The sequence below is a fragment of the Phyllobates terribilis genome, unplaced genomic scaffold, assembly GCF_046119375.1.
Source record: "Phyllobates terribilis strain yellow unplaced genomic scaffold, ASM4611937v1 Scaffold_33__1_contigs__length_13283291, whole genome shotgun sequence".
NCBI lineage: Eukaryota > Metazoa > Chordata > Amphibia > Anura > Dendrobatidae > Phyllobates > Phyllobates terribilis.
This window is the reverse complement of record NW_027362793.1, coordinates 5,953,180-5,968,020: the sequence shown is the minus strand read 5'-3', so window position 1 is coordinate 5,968,020 and position 14,841 is coordinate 5,953,180. Positions and strand designations below refer to the sequence as shown.

The 14,841-nt window shown below is 45.8% G+C and overlaps 1 pseudogene; it reads right to left on the bottom strand.

Annotated features, from left to right (window-relative positions):
- The window catches only part of LOC141180583 (olfactory receptor 8A1-like), a 35,494-nt pseudogene extending 22,947 nt beyond the window's left edge, over positions 1-12,547 (bottom strand).
- Positions 12,548-14,841: the final 2,294 nt, after the last annotated feature.

The window sequence follows — 14,841 nt, the reverse complement described above, 5'->3', positions numbered from 1 at the left end:
ACCACCTGCCATGCCAGCATCAGCAGGGGTGACAAAACTACCAGCCTGACCACCACCAGCATGATCAGGCACATGGCAGCAAAGCACCCGACTTTGTGGGGCGAACCCGAGGGTCCACGACAAGTGTCAGCGGGTGTCATCACTGCTTCTTCCACTGTTGTGCATGTAATAGAACCTCCTGTTGTGCGTGCAAGCCAATCCCTTGTCCATACTGCATGCAAAGATGCCCCCTCCTCTCAGTCTTCACTTGTTATGGCAGTTTCTCAAGAAACAACATCAACGTCCTTGTCCACGTCTCATCGCAGCGTTCAATTGTCCATATCACAGACCTTTGAACGAAAGTGGAAATTCGCAGCTAACGCCCAAAGGCCACAGTCCTAAATCAGCACATTTCATGACTGCTTGCGTTGGAAATGCTGCCTTTTAGGCTGGTGGAGACGGAATCCTTCCGCAACCTTATGGCGGTGGCCATCCCTCGGTACTCGGTCCCCAGCCAACACTATTTTGCCCGGTGTGCCATCCTCGCACTACACAAGCACGTGTCCCACAACATCTGCCGTGCCCTCAACAACGCAGTTACTGTGAGAAGTGCTTGTGGCCAGGGACGGTACATCTCCCTGACGGCACACTGGGTAAACATAGTGGAAGCCAGGACCCAGTCGGACCTTGGAACGGAACATTTCCTCCCCACACCGAGGATTGCAGGCCCTATGTCAGTCAGAGTTGCCCCCACAGTGAACAGCTCCTGCGCATCATCCTCCTCCTCCTAATGTTCAGTCTCCATCTCAGATATCACCACATCAGTTACAAGCTGGAAGCACTGCAGTACTGCCTCCGCCAAGCAGCAACAGGCTGTGCTGAAACTTATAAGCTTAGGTGATAAACCTCACACTGCTTGTGAGTTGTGGACAGCAGTGAAAGAGCAGGCAGATCTGTGGCTGAGACTGCTGAACCTACATCCAGGCATGGTCGTGTGTGACAATGGCTGTAACCTGGTGGCGGCTCTCAGGCGAGGCGAGATCACACACGTACCATGCCTGGCTCATGTGCTTAACCTCGTGGTTCAGCAGTTTCTTTAATCGTACCCCGAGTTGCCAGATCTGCTCGTGAAAGTACGCCGCCTGTGAGCTAATTTTCGCAAGTCGGCTACAGCTTCTGCCGCCCTTGCTGTGTTGCAGCAGCGTTTGCAGCTTCCGGCACGCCGACTGGTGTGTGATGTCCCCACACATTGGAACTCTACCCTCCACATGTTGCTAAGGATTTGTGAGCAGAAGAGAGCAGTTGTGGAGTACCAGCTGCATCAAGGCTATCGATATTCAGGTCAGACTCCACACATAAGACCTCAGGAGTGGACCTGGATGTCTGACATTTGTACCATCCTGACAAACTTTGAGGAGGCCACCAAGATGGTGAGTAGCGATGATGCCATCATTAGTGTCAGCATCCCACTTGTCTGTCTTTTGCAATGCTCTCTGCAGAGAATTAAAGAGGAGGCATTACAGCCAGAGTATGATGAGATGGATCAAGAAGCCAGAGCGAGCAATTACACACAGCCCAACCTCATCTCATCCCAACGTGCATTGGGGGACAATGAGGGAGAGGAGGAGGAGGAAGAACAGGAGCTGGTATCGTGCGCTGTAGACGGTAGTACCTGTACAACTGTCATACCGTTGGTTCAGCGTGGGTGGCCTGAGGACAGGGGGAGGAGGAGGAGGAGGAGGAGAGCATGGTCAGTCGTCATCTTGGTGAGGAGACGGAAATCTTGCCCGTTACCAGTCTGGCACGCATGGCTGACTTTATATTACGCTGCTTTAACCGTGACCCTCGCGTTGTCAAAACGGGTGACAGTCATTACTGGTTGGTGACACTTGCAGACCCCCGATACAAGGAAAACTTTCCCTCTCTTATTCCTGAGGTGGAGAGGTCTACAAAAATGGGGCAGTACCAGAAGGCCCTTGCTGCAGAACTGTTAAAAAAATTCCCATATGAACACTCTAGCGGCAGAGGTCACAGTTCATTGCCCAACCAAGGCGTACATGCGAGAGAGACACAACTCCAATCCAGCAGAGGCAGGGGAACACTGTCAATATTCTGGGACAGTTTTCTCAGACCCTCCCTTCAGACAGACCCTGAGGCGCGGGGTACTCTCACAAGGAGTGGAAAGTTTCAAAAGATGGTGAGGGAGTACCTTGCCGACCGTACCAGCATCCTCCCTGATTCCTCTGTGCCTTTTATTTATTGGGTATCCAAGCTGGACACTTGGAATGAACTCACTCTGTACGCCTTGGAGGTCCTGGCCTACCCTGCCACTAGCGTGTTATCGGAGCGTGTTTTTAGTGCCGATGGGGGAATTATAACTGATAAGCGCACTCGCCTGTCAACTGAAAATGCTGACAAGCTGACCCTTATCAAAATGAACAAGGGCTGGATTGGGCCAGACTTCTCATCACCACCAAATGACAGCATTGTAACATAAAGTCAAAACCACTGTGTTATTTCGGGAGGTGTATTCACATGCACCGCTTCACACCCACACATGTGTATACACTTCCTCTTTTTGGCTGTATTATGTTCTTCTCCTTATCATCAGCCTCCACCACCACTATACAACCAGGGTGACCGTGATCCGTGTTGCCATTATTGAAAGTTCCTTCATCCTGATTTTTGTCAGCTTTTGCTTGGAAGGCATAAGCAAAGACTGTGGGAGACCCACTCCCCAATAATGGGAATAATATTTTTAAGATGCTGTACTGTATGGCTCTTCAAAGGGGCATTAAAATCGTCTTGTTATACCAATCTGACCTCCACATCTTTTCTAAGGGGCATTAGAACCATCTTGTTATACCACTCTGACCTCCACGTTTCTTCTGAGGGGCATTAAAAGCATCTTGCTATACCACGCTGACCTCCATGTCTCTTCTGAGGGGCATTAAAAGCATCTTGTTATACCACTCTGACCTCCACGTCTCATCTGAGGGGCATTAAAAGCGTCTTGTTATACCACTCTGACCTCCACGTCTCTTGTAAGGGTCATTAAAACCGTCTTGTTATACCACTCTGACCTACACTTCTCTTCTGAGGGGCATTAAAAGCGTCTTGTTATACCACTCTGACCTCCACGTCTCTTCCAAGGGGCATTAAAACCGTCTTGTTATACCACTCTAACCTCCACGTCTCTTCTGAGGGGCATTAAAAGCATCTTGTTGTACCACTCTGACCCTCACATCTCTTCCAAGGGGCAATAAACCGTCTTGTTATACCACTCTGACCTCCACATCTCTTCTGATGGGCATTAAAAGTGTCTTGTTATACCATTTTGACCTCCACGTCTCTTCCAAGGGGCATTAAAACCGTCTTGTTATACCACTCAAACCTCCACGTCTCTTCCAAGGGGCATTAAAACCGTCTTGTTATACCACTCTGACCTCCACGTCTCTTCCAAGGGGCATTAAAACCGTCTTGTAATACCACTCTGACCTCCACGTTTCTTCTGAGGGGCATTAAAACCGTCTTGTTATACCACTCTGACCTCCATGTCTCTTCTGAGGGGCATTAAAAGTGTATTGTTATACCACTCTGACCTCCACGTCTCTTCTGAGGGGCATTAAAAGCATCTTGTTATACCACTCTGACCTCCACGTCTCATCTGAGGGGCATTAAAAGCGTCTTGTTATACCACTCTGACCTCCACGTCTCTTGTAAGGGTCATTAAAACCGTCTTGTTATACCACTCTGACCTACACTTCTCTTCTGAGGGGCATTAAAAGCGTCTTGTTATACCACTCTGACCTCCACGTCTCTTCCAAGGGGCATTAAAACCGTCTTGTTATACCACTCTAACCTCCACGTCTCTTCTGAGGGGCATTAAAAGCATCTTGTTGTACCACTCTGACCCTCACGTCTCTTCCAAGGGGCAATAAACCGTCTTGTTATACCACTCTGACCTCCACGTCTCTTCTGATGGGCATTAAAAGTGTCTTGTTATACCACTTTGACCTCCACGTCTCTTCCAAGGGGCATTAAAACCGTCTTGTTATACCACTCAAACCTCCTCGTCTCTTCCAAGGGGCATTAAAACCGTCTTAGTATACCACTCTGACCTCCACGTCTCTTCCAAGGGGCATTAAAACCGTCTTGTAATACCACTCTGACCTCCACGTCTCTTCTGAGGGGCATTAAAACCGTCTTGTTATACCACTCTGACCTCCACGTCTCTTCTGAGGGGCATTAAAAGTGTATTGTTATACCACTCTGACCTCCACGTCTCTTCTGAGGGGCATTAAAAGCATCTTGTTATACCACTCTGACCTCCACGTCTCTTGTAAGGGGCATTAAAACCGTCTTGCTATACCACTCTGCCCTTCACGTCTCTTATGAGGGGCATAAAAAGCATCTTGTTACACCACTCTGACCTCCACGTCTCTTCCAAGGGGCATTAAAACCATCTTGTTATACCACTCTGACCTCCACGTCTCTTCTGAGGGGCATTAAAAGCATCTTGTTAAGCTACTGGGACCTCCACGACTCTTCGAACGGGCATTGCATTTCCTCATAATTTTTGAAAGCTTTTACTTGGAATGCATAAGCAAATACTATGGGAGATGTACTCCCCAATAATGGGACTAATGTTTGTAATAGCTGTACTGCATGGCTCTTGTAAGAGGCATTTCAAGTTGCTCCATCCTAATTTTTGGAAGCTTTTGCTTGGAAGGCATAAGCAAATACAATGGGAGACCCACTGCCCAATAATGGGATTAATGTTTGTAATATGCTGTACTGAATGGCTCTTGTAAGGGGCATTGCAAGTTGCTCTGTCCTAATTTTTGGAAGCTTTTGCTTGGAATGCATAAGCAAATACTATGGGAGATCTACTCCCCAATAATGGGACTGATGTTTGTAATATGCTGTACTGCATGGCTCTTGTGAGAGGCATTGCAAGTTGCTCCATCGAAATATTTGGAAGCTTTTGCTTGGAAGGCATAAGCAAATACTATGGGAGACCCACTCCCCAATAATGGGACTAATGTTTGTAATATGCTGTACTGCATGGCTCTTGTAAGAGGCATTTCAAGTTGCTCCGTCCTAATTTTTGGAAGCTTGTGCTTGGAAGGCATAAGAAAATACTCTGGGAGACCCACTCCCCAATAATGGGACTAATGTTTGTAATATGCTGTACTGAATGGCTCTTGTAAGGGGCATTGCAAGTTGCTCTGTCCTAATTTTTGGAAGCTTTTGCTTGGAAGGCAAAAGCAAATACTATGGGAGACCCACTCCCCAATAATGGGAAGAATGTTTGTAATATGCTGTACTGCATGGCTCTTGTAAGAGGCATTGCAAGTTGCTCCATCCTAATTTTTGGAAGCTTGTGCTTGGAAGGCATAAGCAAATACTATGTGAGACCCACTCCCCAATAATGGGAATAATGTTTTTAAGATGCTGTACTGTATGGCTCTTGTAAGGGGCAATAAAACCATCTAGTTAAGCTACTATGACCTCCACGTCTCTTCCAAGGGGCATTAAAACCGTCTTGTTAAACCACTCTGAACTCCACAGCTCTTCCAATGGGCATTAAAACCATCTTGTTAAGCTACTGTGACCTCCATGTCTTTTCCACGGGGCATTGAAATTGTCTTTTTATTCCACTGCGACCTCCACCACTCTTCCAAGGGGCATTAAGACCATCTTGTTAAGCTGCTGTGACCTTCATGTCTCTTCCAATTGGCATTAAAACCATCTTGCTAAACCACTTTGAACTCCCCAGCTCTTCCAAGGGCCATTAAAACAATCTTGTTAAGCTACTATGACCTCCACGTCTCTTCTGCGGGGCATTGATATTGTCTTTTTATTCCACTGCGACCTCCACCACTCTTCCAAGGGGCATTAAAACCATCTTGTTAAGCTACTGTGACCTCAACGTCTCTTCCAAGGGGCATTGATATTGTCTTTTTGTTCCACTGCGACCTCCACCACTCTTCCAAGTGGCATTAAAACCGTCTTGTTAAGCTACTGTGACCTTCACGTCTCTTCCAAGGGGCATTAAAACCGTCTTGTTAAACCACTCTGAACTCCACAGCTCTTCCAAGGGGCATTAAAACCGTCTTGTTAAGCTACTGTGACCTCCACGTTTCTTCCACGGGGCATTGATATTGTCTTTTTATTCCACTGCGACCTCCACCACTCTACCAAGGGGCATTAAAACTGTCTTGTTAAGCTACCGTGACCTCCACGTCTCTTCCAAGGGGCATTAAAACCGTCTTGTTAAACCACTCTGAACTCCACAGCTCTTCCAAGGGGCATTGAAATGTTGTTTTTAATTACCTCTAATCTCCACGACTCTTTCAACGGGCATTGCATTTCCTCCTAACTTTAGTCAGCTTTTGCATTTCAATGCAAAGGCGAAAACTAAGGGAGACACACTCCCCAATAATGGGTAGAAGGTTTTTAGTAGGCTGTAATCCACGTCTGTTTCAAGGGGCATTGCATTTCCTCATAATTTTTGGAAAGCCTTCCATTCACTGCTTAGGCCAACAGTGCACAGGAGACCCAGTTGCTATATATGGAAAAAATGGTTTAGTTAAGGCCCTCAGACCTCCATGTCATTTCCAAGGAGCATTGGAGAGCCTCAAAATTTTTGGTAGGTATTGCACTCACTGTATGCCCTATAACTGTGTAGCCGGACCGCTCCTTTTGTATCAGAAACATATCCTACAAGACATATGTGGTTGACTGGCCTGATATTGATGTGAATGGTCCCTGTTCCTCCTGCTCTTTCTCCTTTGCCACTAGCTCATCCATCATTTATCACCTGAAGCTTTGTTTTAACGGGAGTCATAGAACTTGGATAAAAGCAGGAAAACATCCAGCAATCCTCGGAGGAGGTAGGATATGCGCCAAAACGCTGACCACCTCAGGCCTAGCCCTACTACATACATGTGCTTGCATTCCTTGAAAACAAAGCAGATGCTAACTTCTATCATCCTCATCATGCTCCTCACCTTGGCACTCTCAACTCCCCTGATGGAGAAGCCAGGGCCCACCAGAGGAGTTTGGTTCACTGGTGGGCTCGTCCAATGCTGCCCTAAAGCAGGCCGGGCTATGAAAAGTGTGTGAGGGGAAGTTGACAGGAGAAATAGGTGCGGCTGGGGACCCCTTATGGACACCCGGCTGCCCCCAGACGGCTAGGGACCATGTGTGGACACCAGGCTTCGAGGCAGCTGGGGACCGAGTATGGACACCCGGCCACCCCCTGGAGGCTGGGGACCGAGTGTGGACACCCGGCCGCCGGGCGGCTGGGGACTTAGTATGGATTCCAGGCCGCCAACGCAGCCATGACGTGGTGGCCAGATTCCGCCTCCACATGCCTAAAAGGCACAATTTCAAGTGCAAGCAAGCAAGCAGTATAGTATTGCAGCCTGGGGGTGGGTGGGTGACAGACTGCACACTTACGCTTGCATTCCAAGAAAACAAAGCAGATGCTAACTTGTATCATCATTATCATGGTCTTCACCTTGGCACTCTCAACTCCCCTGATGGAGAAGCCAGAGCCCACCTTAGTAGTCTGGTTCTCTGGTGGGCTCGTCCAATGCTGCCCTAAAGAAAATTGGGTGGGGGGATGTTCTAAGGAGAAATATGGGCGGCTGGGGACCATTTATGGACACCTGGCTGCCCCCAGGCGGCTGGGGACCGTGTGTGGACACCTGGCCACGGGGCGGCTGGGGACCGAGTATGGACACCCGGCCGCCCCCTGGCGGCTGGGGACCAAGTGTGGACACCCGGCCGTCGGGTGGCTGGGGACTGAGTATGGATTCCAGGCCGCCAACACAGCCATGACATGGTGGCCAGATTCCGCCTCCACATGCCTAAAAGGCCCAATTTCCAGTGCAAGCAAGCAGTATGGAATTGCAGCCTGGGGGTGGGTAGGTGGTTGGCTGCATATTTGCGCTTGCATTGCAAGGAATGGGGGAGGTACAATTGAACACTGCCTTGGGACAAGAACTTGCACGGGGGTAGTTGCAAGTCTGCATCTTCTGATGCGGCAAGGATGACTTCTGATGGGCACACTTTTAGGCAGTGACCTGGGTGTCAGAGATGCTTCCCGGGGTCTTCCCCATGCTATTCCCATGTCTTTTCAGCACTGTATGCATGTGTCACACAGCACATGGCCAGATAAGGTTGTAAAATGTTAAAATGACATTTCCCGGTGAATGCATTTGTCACGGTTGAAAGCAATACAAAAGTGCAAAAACGCATAAAAAATGCTAATTGTGAACATAGCCCAAGGTGTGGAGGAGTATTTTTTTTTTTGGTTATTTATTTTACCTCATACACAAGTCTTTACCCTGGAAAGGAACTTTCTTAACATATTACACATGAAAGCAGTTTCAGTTTCTTTTTTGAATGTTTTATTGTGAGCCCTTAAAAGTGGCTTAATACCTCTGACCACGTTGTTGACAGCAGTGACCTGGGGGTCTGAAATGCTTCCTGGGGCGATCCCCATGCTGTCCCCATGTCATTTGAGCACTGTCACTATCGTTTTGGGCACTTGTTAGGCTTTTAAAAGACTGCCGGGGGTGCCGCCACGAAAATGCTCGAGTCTCCCATAGACTAACATTGGGCTCGTTGCTCGGGTCGAGCACCCGAGTATCACGGCGAGCTCGGCCCGAGCTTCGAGCACCCAAGCATTTTAGTGTTCGCTCAATGCTAGTGAGCACCTTGAACCCCCAGGTGCTTCACAGAAATTTATAAATCTAATTTTTTCCACAAAAATGTTGAAAAAAATATTTTCACAAGGGTAACAGGAGAAAGTGGACCTAAAAATCTGTTGTACAATTTCTTCTAAGTACGCTGATACCTCATGTGATGGAGAAAACTACTGTTTGGGTGAATGTCAGGGCTCGGAAGGGAAGGAGTGACACTTTGGAATGCGGACTCTGATGGAATGGTCTATGGGCGTCATGTCACATTCTCAGAGCCCCTGATGTGCCTAAACAGTGGAAATGCCCAACAAGTGCCCCCTTTTTGGAACTGATACCCAATTTGTGAATGTTATAATTTAGTGTCATATGTCAGTTGTGTAGGACAACCTGATGAACGCTCCACAACTGACGTATGACAACCTGACTAACACTCCACAACTGACGTAGTGTTAGTCAGGTTGTCAAACGTCAGTTGTGGAGTGTTCATCAGGTTGTCATACGTCAGAAATTAATTTAGTAGTGCATGGAAGCATGGTACCTTCTGAAGCATTCTTTCAAGCACAGATCAAGTTTGTTGGGGCAGGTGTCGCATTGATAAATGGTGTCCTTGCGTATTCCCCTTTCATAACACACCCTGCACCTCTTTTGTCACTTACCTTTTTTCCACTGTGAGGGATCACCCTGGAAATGCTGGCCTGGTACAATTCGAGGTCCTTCAGTTCTGGAAGTGCTGGGGCCCATTCCCTCACCACTGCCAAATATCAGGGCCTTGATAACTACCTCCTGGAAGTGAAGGTACGACGTAGAAGTCTGGCCTGCACATTGTGACAGAGGGAAAGTGTTGTGCATTGCCATCTGTACGATGTGCACGGCCAACTTCTTGTACCACACCCTGGCCTTTCTCAAAGCATTGGACGGCTGGAGGACTTGATCAGAGAGATCAACTCCCCCATGTACTTGCTGTACCCCACTACACAGTCTGGTTTGACAACCTGTGTAGTGGAACTTCATACAGTGCTGAGGGTGCTGCCATCACCATGTATGATTGTCAAGAGAAGGACATCCCTCTTGTCCTTGTACTTGACCACCAACAGGTGGTCACTACATTGGGCTCTGCTCTCACCCGTTCTGAGCAGCTGCCCAATTAAAGTCTTTGGGAGGCCTCTGTGATTTTTGCGGACCATACCACAGGCTGCGGTACCTCGCACAGAGAGGGACTTGAAGAGCAGGATGCTTGTATAAAAGTTATCCACATAGAGGTGATAACTAGTGATGAGCAAGCATGCTTGCCACTGCTCGGTACTCGCCCGAGCATCTCAGTACTCGAGATGCTCGGAGCTCGCCGAGTACTTTCGAGATGCTCGGACGGGAGCTCGGGTCCCCGTCCTGCATGTCTGGCACTATTTAGAGCACCAATCATGCAGGGATTGTCTGCCACTCACTGTAATGCCGCAGCCATGGTGGTTGTGGCATTACAGTGATTGCCCAAATCGATGGGAACAGTGCTCACAGTGAAATATGAATAGCTGGCAATTCAGCAGGGGCATACACCGGTACCCGACAATTTAGAACAGAAATAATAGAGCATCATACATAGATTAGATAGATAGAAACATGTCAGTCACATATATAATAAGTACAGTGACAATGTTGGTTACTGTACTTGTCATTTAGTGTTAAAATAAAGGATTTATTAAAAAAATAATAGTGTCTTCATGCACCGTCTCTTTAAAAAAGCCGGCCTGCAATTCATCATCAGTCCCCGAAAATTTAGGACAGAAAGAATAGAGCATTACATATAGATTAGATAGAAAGAAACATGTCAGTCACATATGTAAGTATAGTGACAGTGTTGGTTACTGTACTTGTCATTTAGTGTTAAAATAAAGGATTTATTAAAAAAAAATAGGCGTGGGGTTCCCCGTAATTTTAGTCTCTATCGGAGGTTAAGTAGACGGCTGGGGCAGATATTTAAAGCCTGGGAATGGGGTTATAACCACGGAGCTTCCCAGGCTACTAATATCAGCCCCCAGCTGAATACCTAGCCTTTACTAGCTATTAAAATGGGGGACCCCAAAAATATGATGTGGGGTCCCCATTATTTTAATAGCTATCCATGGCTAGGCAGACAGCTGGGGGCTGATATTAATAGCCCAGGAAGGGTGCCATGAATATTGGCCCCCTCCTAGGCTAGAAACACCAGCCGTCAGCCACCCCAGAAATGGCGCATCCATAGGTAGTGCCAATTCTGGCACTTAGCCTCGCTCTTCCCACTGCCCTGTAGCGGTGGCAGTGGGGTAATAGGGCTGGGGTTGATGTCAGCTTATAATGCCAGCTGACATTAAGCCCAGGTTAGTAATGGAGAGGTGTCTATAAGACACCCCCCATTACTAACCCCATAGTCAAAGTTAAAAAAAACACAAACACCCAGAATAAAGTCCTTTAATTGAAATAAAGACACATTTCTTTAATGTTCTAAATTATACCCTACTTACCGTCACGCCCATTCCAGCTGAAGCCAACGATCTCCTGCAATAAAAATAAAATAATAAACCAACCTCATCCTTACCTTTCCATGGTTCCCAGGACAGCTTCAACTCTGTTACATTGACATGACAGGCTGGAGCGTAGCCGAAAGCTGCCATCCAGCTTGCCATGACGCAGACACTGAGAAGCTCCTCAGTGAAGCTCCTCAGTGTCTGGCTGTGACGGCATCCAGATGAGCCGAGTTCATGTCCAATGAACTCAGCTCACCAGATGCACGTCACTGACAGCGTGGGAGAATTCTCCTGTGCTCACCGCTTGAGCAGGGGATTTCTCACACGCTGGGATGGCATTGAGATGACAGGCCGGATCGCAGCTGGTGATGCTCAATCTATGATATCGGCATTTAAAATCCGCTGGTAGGGGGACACGTCATGCCATGCACTCATTGAAGCGCCCGTGACGGGTTTGCGGGGCGCCGATGCTTTGCCATGACAGCTGGGGTTTGCTGATGGCCCAAGTGCTTGCCATGATGGTTCGCCAGTGAAAGCCAGTGTTTAGCTTATGCACTGCTATGTATAGCACAAGCGATTGGATGATCGCAGGTTCAAGTCCCCCCATAGGGGACTAACAAATACAGTAGAAAGTGAAAAAAAATGTTTTTAAAAATAGTATTGCAGCATTTATAAAAGTTCAAGCTATCAAAATATAAAATAAATTATTCCAATCAGTAAACAGTGTGATGAAAAAAAAACTCAAAACGCCAAAACTACATTATTTGGCTGCTACAACATTGCGATAAAATGTAATAAGAGGCGATCAAAACATTGTTCCTACCTCAAAATTGTATCAAAAAAACATAAGCTTAGGTCACAAAAAACAAGCCCTCACACAGCCCCAAGTACTGAAAATTGAAAATGGTACTGGTCTCGGAAAATCTCGACACAAGCAAAAGAATTTTATTTACAAATTAATTTTTTTAACCACTTAAATGAAAAAAAAACTATGCATGTTTGGTATCTGCGTACTCATACTACCTTGGAGAATCATATTTTCCAGTCAATTTTACCGTATAGTGAACATGTCAAATAACCCCCCCCGCGAAAAGGAAAAAAAAATTGTAAAATTGCCCTGTTTTCAATGCATTTGCCATTTTTTTTACGCTTACCAGTGCATCATATGATAAAGTGAATGGTGTCATTCAAAAGTACAACTTTTTCTGCAAAGAACAAGCCCTCAAATGGTTATGTGGACGGAAAAATAAAAAAGTTATAGCTCTTGGAAGAAGGGGAGGAAAAAAAGAAAATCGCTGAGCCACGAAGGGGTTAATGTAATTTTTTTTCGGCAATCTTACATGATGAATACATCACTGATGTTTCATTTAATCCTCAGTAACCTCTGAAGAGCTCTCAGGATTTCACTGCTGCGTAGACTGTATATGAGGGGGTTCACCATGGGCACCACCGTGGTGTAAAACGCTGATAAAATCTGTTTGATCATCATGGTGCCATCTGAGAACGGCATCATGTAATCCATTGAACATGCAAAATAGTAAATTATCATGACAATGAGATGGGACAAGCAGGCGGAGAAGGTTTTTCTTCTTCCTTCCCTTGACTTAATGCATAAAATCACACGGATTATTCTTACGTATGAAAAAAAGTTGCAGAAAAGGGGGAAAATTCCAAACAACACAAGCTCAACATAGACTAGGATGTAAAAGTCATGGGAGCCACCACAGGATGCATTAAATATGTCTATGGCGTCACAGAAGATGTTTTGAATAGTAACAACCTTACTGAAGGGCATTTTAGTTAGTAAACCTATAAATAGTGAAGAATTTAGAGCGGCAGAGGTCCAGATAACAACAACAATCAGGACACAGATTTTCTTGTTCAGGATCTGGTGGTAGGACAGAGGGTGGCAAATCGCAACGTATCGGTCAAATCCCATGACGAAGAAAAGTATGTCCTCCACACTGGCTCCCGTGAAGAAAAAGTACATCTGGGTGAAGCACTGGGTGAAGGACATCAGGCCATTCCCAGATAATAAAATATGGAGAAGTTTTGGGATGATGACCGTGGTGTAGCAGATGTCTATGATGGATAAGTTACAGAAGAATAGATACATGGGGGTGTGTAGATGGACATCCAGACATATCAGTGCAATAACCACTGAATTCAAAGTGATTGCAATCAAATAAATGGCTGAGAAAATCCCAGCAATCAATGGCTTATTGAAGGTTTTTGATGAGAAAGGCAGAATATGAAATGTTATATACGTGTTGTTGTCCATGAGATATTCACATAAATCTGGAAAGAAAAAAAGAGAATAAATCCAATCAGTTTCTACTAACTATCCTGTAAAAAATCGGAAGTAAATTTGATAATTTTCCAAATAAAATGTTAATGTAAGGTTTTAAAACTGCAGAAATAGCAACATTTTCTAAAATTTAACAATAATACAAAAAAACCCCATAAAAACAAAAACATTAAAAAAATCAAGAATATAAAAAAAAATAATTACCAGATATTCTCACTAGATTCAAGTGTTTGTCTCAAAATAAGATTTTGTTCATGACAGATTTATTTAGTTCTGTTTCTGAGTTATAGAAATTTTTGTACAGACATAATTTCCCTTCATTACAATACTGCCAGACACACACTGATCAGACCTCGGTGGCTTTTTCAAGCAGAACGCACGTAAGATCCCCGGTTACTTCTAAGACAATATAAAGACAGTAAGATGGAACGTAGCACTCTGCAGCACACACCTGTTTGTGTGCTGGGAATGAGTCCTTTATACTCGGCTTATATAATATATAATTCTAAAGCGCAGGGAGGAAACAAATATAAAAATAAGGGATTATATCCCAAAAGGAAATTTCCCTGTGGTTGTGATAGCAATAATTACTTCAGACTAATAAAGAAATTATTTTTAGTTTTAGTTTAATCATCTTTAAACAACCTGAACTAAACTTTTATAATTCCAGTCTAAGGGCTAAATTTTTTTAGTTTTTTCAAGGTGCAATGTGCCTTTATGGGACAGGGAGGTGTCCATTAAGTAGGAGATGGAAGAGGTGGTGGACATGCACCTCTTGGTGTTGGAAGCATTGCTAGATCCAGTGCCCAATCATGTGGATGTTACTAGTACTTTCCTTGTTGCAGTGATGCATCATCTTTAGTGATGAGCGAGCATGCTCGCTACTGCTCAGTGCTCGCTGAATATTTAAGGGGTTGTTCGGCGGGAGCTCGGGTCTCCTCCCTGCATGTTTGGCGCTCTTTACAGAGCCAATGAACATGTAGGGATTGCCTGCCACTCACTGTAAAGCCGCAGCCATGTTGGTTGTGGCATTACAGTGATTGGCTGGCCGCACAGCATCATCAGGTCTATTTCAGACCTGGCGCCGCCATGCTCATCACAGTCTACTCCGCAATCAGGCAGTGTAGGGAGAGGTGCTGCTGAGCTAGGGAGAGATTTGTTATTAGTTAGTGTAGGTGTACCAAACTATATTAGAGACACATATCCATCTCAACAAACAGTCCTTCTGAGGAATAATCCATCTGCAGAGATATCAGGCAGGCAGTGTATATAGGTAGGCAGGGTATATAGCAGACTGCAGTGCATATAGCACAAGAGGCTCCATTCCAGTTCTGTCTGG